General features: G+C 38.4%; 1 long non-coding RNA gene across 2 annotated transcripts; it reads left to right on the forward strand.

Annotated features, from left to right (window-relative positions):
• Positions 1–1,215: 1,215 nt before the first annotated feature.
• LOC123747019 (uncharacterized) lies at positions 1,216–5,345 on the forward strand. 2 transcript variants are annotated; one of them, XR_006771608.2, is made up of 5 exons: positions 1,216–1,285; positions 1,500–1,643; positions 2,006–2,091; positions 3,705–3,803; positions 4,200–5,345. It is a non-coding gene; the product is annotated as an uncharacterized lncRNA (long non-coding RNA). The 2 variants fall into 2 exon arrangements; XR_006771607.2 differs by having other exon boundaries at positions 1,246–1,643.
• The last annotated feature ends 881 nt before the right edge of the window (positions 5,346–6,226 follow it).

Below are 6,226 nucleotides of genomic sequence, written 5' to 3' on the forward strand. Positions count from 1 at the left end.
CTATACTGTATTTAACTATACTGTACAGTGCGTATCTATACTGTAGTATATAGTATGTACTATGGTGTACTGTTCTGTAGTATATAGTACTGTACTATATAGTAGAATAGTGTTTTGTACTGCACCCTGTACTGAAATGTAATGTATTGTATCCTGTACTGTACCCTCTATTGCAGTGTACTGTAATGTAAGGCACTATCCCATGGTGTATTGTACTCTACTGAACGGTTCTGTACTGCACTGCACTGTAGTGTATTGTACCCTGCACTGTAGCCTGTACTTTATGGTATTGTATCTAAGCTTACGTAGCTTACCGTAGCCTAGTCCAGTGTAGCCTAGCTTGGTTAGCTTAGCTTAACATAGCATAAGATAACGTCATTGTCTACAAAACGACTCACGAGAGTTGAAATGATCAAAGTGTAACGCACAGGATCTTTATTATTCAAAATGAGTGATGACTTTGCCTAAATATGTAAAAGACTATTTGATTGCATGTTAAATCTAATCGTTATTACTAGTTGGAGTGTGCATCTATGGCTTAAATGACGTATATAAATATACATTGGTGTGTTTAGGTAGGGAAATGAAGGGTTGGAAAGATAATATTGCGATAACAATGAACTGCTGCTGTATGATATCCACCTAATGTTTATACTGACTCAATGGTAGACTTAAGCATGTGACGAATATAGAGTCCCAGATGGCCAAATAGAGAAGCTCCCTCCCCATCTAACGTGAAATTTGTTATTACGCGTTGTTACAATCACGAAACAGTGATTTAAGTCGAAAAAATTATAATGTTGCTGCCGTTGGTACAATTGAAATGCAATTAACGAAGTTACGGTACTGTACGGTACTGTACTGTACTGTATTGTATAGTACTGTAATGTATCGTAGCGAACGGAAGTGTACTGTAGTATAGTGTACTTACAGTTTGAATAAGTATTCTTATTATTTAATCCTTATAATAATAATTATTTAATAATAAATAATGAAAAGTTTTAATTTGAGTGTAATGTAAAACATTGTTTCTCATACATGTGGTACATGTATGTTTTTCATACATTAGGTATACATTTTTGTGTATATATTTCAGTTTCAAGAAATAATTATCATTAATTAGTAGAGTATCTCATTAGGTTGAGCCGACCAATGAGAGTACAGCTTGCGAGAATGTGACGTCAAGTGAAAATAAGAAAGGTGATTGGCTGTTGAGTCGACGTGGTCGGCGAGGAGCAACGGAACGTTATTTTGACCCTAGTACTCGCGTAGTAGAGGTGTACAAGTTAGTGTTAGGGCGTGTTGTTACTCTGAGCTGGTACCCCGTTACCCTTTGGGGTCGCTAGGGCTGACATACCCCTAGCTTACACTCACTTCTGTACACCGTCAAAAAGCGAATACATAGGGTCAAAAATATATATTTATTACAAGTGCCTTATCCTCTTGTGGGATATATATACAGGGTGATATTATTTTATTAATGTATTCATTGTTTTCAGCGGTATTGTTAGTCAACGAGGTAATGGAGTGACGATGACGCATCACGTGAAAAGACCCGATTGGCGAGGTAGGAATCTGTGGTGGAGCGATGATTGAAGTCAGACCGTGGCGAGCAGAAGCTGGTGGCAGATGTCCTGGTTGAGGTAGATATGCTAGTTGTGTATTACCTAGTTTACGTTAGAGGTTTGGTAATATTTTGTTAGGATACGGTAGTAACCCCTTAAATCTTTATAAAAGAACCCCTAAGGCTTTAAATGTAAAACTGGACTACATATGTAATCGACTAAAGTGGTTAGTAGTATTAGCTGCTCAGAGGGTGGTAACCCACAGATAACAGCTCCCAAACCCGTAGACTATCCATGTGTGATGTATGGGTTAACAATATCAATTTTAAATGAGCCACTACATTAGTAATGTTTCAGTAAACTAGAGGTTGCACTTAAAGGTATAGGCATGAAATAACCATTTATATTGGTAGCATCGGGTAACTGTTGCCTTGTTGCAGGTAATACCGGGACAGATTGGCAGGATGTGTGGAAGAACACAGCGATACGCGTCACTGCCAAGTATTCACCAATAGTGACGTTAAGTGTATGAATAGGCTTCTGTAAAATTTTCGTGGGGATAGGTTTTAGGTTCGCGCACCCTTACTACAGACTAAAGGTGATGGTTAATTTAGTGTGGGTTTCAATCTCACTTTGAGGCGGCGAAGAGTAGTTATGATAAAACACCTTCAATGTTGTGCAAGTTGTATGTGACAGGAAGCTAGTTTTGCAGTAATTGTTTAGGTTTTGAAAAAATTAAGTTGAAATGAAAATAGTCAGTGTTGGCGCTAGTTTTTGTGATATAGGCATTTCGCACGTTTGACAACGATGATGAGTAAATAATTGAAGTTCAATTTTGGAGGGAGAAGTTTAATTAAAGTGGCTGCAATAACACAGTAGGAAGTAATGTTAGTAGTAAAGTGTAAATATAATAGACCTGATGAGTAGGCATATTAAGAGCATGTAAAGACTGCGAAAGGTTCATAATGTAAGGACGTCAAATGTTTAGTTCATAACGTGGCCAGTAAGGCAATTATACCGAATCAGTTCTGACGTGTAACGCCGTGGTGTATATTGAAGCGTCACCCATTAGAGGTCCCGGTAAGTAAATGTACGTGACGGTAAGCCGTGGAGGAAGGTATTTGGTCCCATTTAGGTGAAAATGTAAATTTGATGAATGCAATCGACTGTGTTAGATGTGTGGGTTGAGCATAATGCAATTGGATGGGGATGGTGTCAATTTTACATAGAGGTTGTTAAATAAGTTTGACTTGTGAGCACTAGTACAGGCATATTATGGGTTTCATAAGAATGTTTTATTTATTAAATGAAAGCACAATTTAGGTAAGGTACATAAGAGATTTTACGAAGAATGATGGATTTATAGATAGTGCCTTTAAGCATTGTATGTACTAGCACTATTACTGAAAGCGTTTCGGGGCTGAAAAACTAAAGCTTTAGTCATTTAACTCATTATGCTCAATTTCTCATAGTAAACAATAACAAGAGAAAAAGGGGGAACACGGGTGAAAAAGTAGCACAAATACAATTAGGTCGACAAACAGCGTCGTTTAAAAGACATGGGTTGACAATAGTGGGGTAAGGTAGGTTCCAGAGAATTGAATAGGTATAGCTTTCTTTGTTAAACCTGTTGGGAGAGCTACAGTTTAACATGTTTGGGAATGTCATTGCACATTCTGGGTCCCTTGATTTGTAGAGCATTTCTAGTTTGTCGTACTCTTTAAATAAAAAAAACTATATGGTGATCATTGGTTCTGTTTCAACTATGAAGTTTTTGAGCGTTTGATTTAAAACATAAGAAAGGCAACTGCGGAAGGGCTATTGGCCCATACGAGGCAGCTCCTATTTATAACCACCCAATCCCACTGAACCCAAACAGGCTTACACCATTGAATGACTCAGACAATGCGTTTTTAGACTTAGGTTAGGTGTTTGTTGTTTGGCTGCAGGATGGTGTTGCTTCCGGAAACTGCTTATGAAGATTAGTGAATAACTGTCGATAGTCTGACCTCAGTTCCCGCGTCGACTTTAATATTGGTTGATAGTGGTGTTGTCCCCCCCCCCCCCCTGTAGTGTTTCGAAGGGTGTGGGTGTAATAGTCGTGTTGATATGAATGTTGAATAAAATGTAATTTCGCAGGTGAGAGGCTTGAGTACCTTTGACGTTGATAACATCGTGGTTAGGTACTTTATGGACAGACCTGGAAGTGTTGAATGAAATTGACCTGTTGCATACAAGGTACGAAATGTTAAAAATGTTGTAAATGTTTTTTGTCGTACAGTCGTTGATCATATAGTTTGATTGTTATTAGATATGCAGTTTGTTTTGAATAGTTATTAAAGTTGTGTATAATGTAGAAATAAGAGAAATGTGGGTGGGGGTACTAGCGTAAGAGCGTCGTTACTGGGCAGTACATGTTGTGAATGAATGGGAAAATATATAGATGTAAATATAATATGGGAGAATTGTTGAATCATTTATGAGTACAATACATAATGGAAAAATGTGTGAAATATTTTATTGGAATGTAAAGGGGACGTGAATGTAGTTTGAATTTTACTCTTTTAGAGTAAATAAATACTCAAAACCGGTTACTGTGCTAATTGAAAATGTGACCTATTTTATGTATTTTAGAATTGCGAGATGATGGTAATAGAGAAGGTTGATTGGTAGAGGGAATCGGAGCCAGCGGACTTTGACGTACAACGGAACCAGAGGGTGAAGTGCAAGAAAAATTAAGTCTTGAAGAGAGGGATGACGCGACCCACACCGTGAATAACTGAAAGGAGTTAAGATTGGCAGATACGAAGACTGGACAATAAAGAGAAGGGGGTTCGTGAATCAATAAGTGTTACAATCGCATTTGCTACCTGGAAGTGGAAAGTGTTGAGTGTTGCATTTAAAGACGAGTTCATAATATACTCGTATTGAGGGGGAAAGAATGTGTGTTTTGTGGCCTTAAGTCGTGAAACAGTGTTGGCAAGAGATAGACGGGCCAAAATGTGTGGATGGTGAAAGAAGGGATGCGTGAAGTTTTGGAAAAGGTTTGAAGTGAAGGTTATGGAAGGTGTAGAGTAAATGTTAGTTACTAGGTCGTTTTGTAAAAGACCTCCTTTGCTCGTGTCTAAAATTAAAGTAATCGGTGGGTGGTTATATAATATAATAACAATTTATTGGTGTTGTCGAATGGATTTGTGGTGTTGTAAGGACGTCATTATGAAAGATGTAGTGACAATCATGTTAGGAGTAATGCATAAATAGAAGTGTGTACAGGTGAGGCAGTTTTGTGTGGGACAATAGTAAAAGGCGTACTCCAAAACTGTAAGTGCGCAATAAGTGCAAATATGGTATATGACAATGGATTGTAGTTATTTGCAGTTATTAAATCGTACTTTGGAATGTTGTTAAGTGAGTTGACCAGAAAAGGGGGAAAAAAGTGACTTAAGGTAACAGTGTATGTTTATTGAAGAATAGGATGGTATTGGTTTGTAATATGTACTAAAACCTTGCAGGGGATGAGTCACAACGTGGCTAAAGTATGATGACCAGACCACACACTAGAATGTGAATGGACGACGACGACGTTTCTGTCCGTCCTGGACCAATCTAAAGTCGATTGAGAATGGTCCAGGACGGACCGAAACGTCGTCGTCCCTTCACCTTGTAGTGTTCTGGTCATCATACTTAACCTATACCTATAATGTTAGTTAATAAAAACCAAACATTTTTAAATGTATTCATGTTATGTGAAAAAAGAAAATAAAGTGTAAAATAAAACAATGAATTGATTAATACCAAAGTTATATAGGATATTTAACTTGGTTTTTAGAATAGTGTGTGAAGATGAAACTAGGAGAATGAATGGAGGAGTTACAATTAACAGCCCCATAATTGCACTTTATCATACATAGTACATAGTTTGGAAAATTAGTGTTTATAGTTAGTATTAATGTGCTGTCCATGTGAATTTTGATGGGTTGCAGCACTAATACATATTAGTGACGTAGCTTAGATTTAAGGTGGTATCTAAAGATAGTTAGTTTGATAAGATGACGAGGGGATAGCCTGACTGTGGTTGCTTTACATTCCTCTGTCGTTCTAAGCTCGATTATGGTTGCCGTGCTTATTTGTTGTAATACTCTTCGCCGTGGTGATGCTTTGGACCAAACTGGGTTGCGCCTCAGTTGTGTTCGGTTTAGTGTGACTTCGTCCTCAGGTTGTATGTTGACACTGGCTTCCTGTCTCTCCAGGACCGCTGTGATCGCTAATGTCTTCGGTATCTTGGAGGATCCTTGGAAGATCGTTGCTGTGTGGTGCTTAAACTTTTAGCCGTGATGCGGTTCGTGTTGCTCTTCACCACCTCCCACTTTCTGACGTTTACAGGATTTTGTTTGTTGATATTTGTAATATTTCTCGTCATATTGTTCGTTCCTTGCCTCCGTGGAGAGTCCTCCTTGGCAAGTTTTGTACGTCCTTGACTTGTATTACTAGTTCGCAGTCCCACTCTATTTCCATCTTGAGGGAAGGGTCTAAGTCTGCGGACGGTGGTGGCTACTGTTGTTTTTCCTGACCGTAGTTATGTGTCGCCTCCCTTCAGAGGGTAGCTAGCGTCTTTACGGCAGAACTTTATGCTATTGTCTATGGTGTCCGTCTATGGCTTT

This window comes from Procambarus clarkii, chromosome 87, assembly GCF_040958095.1.
Source record: "Procambarus clarkii isolate CNS0578487 chromosome 87, FALCON_Pclarkii_2.0, whole genome shotgun sequence".
Lineage (NCBI taxonomy): Eukaryota > Metazoa > Arthropoda > Malacostraca > Decapoda > Cambaridae > Procambarus > Procambarus clarkii.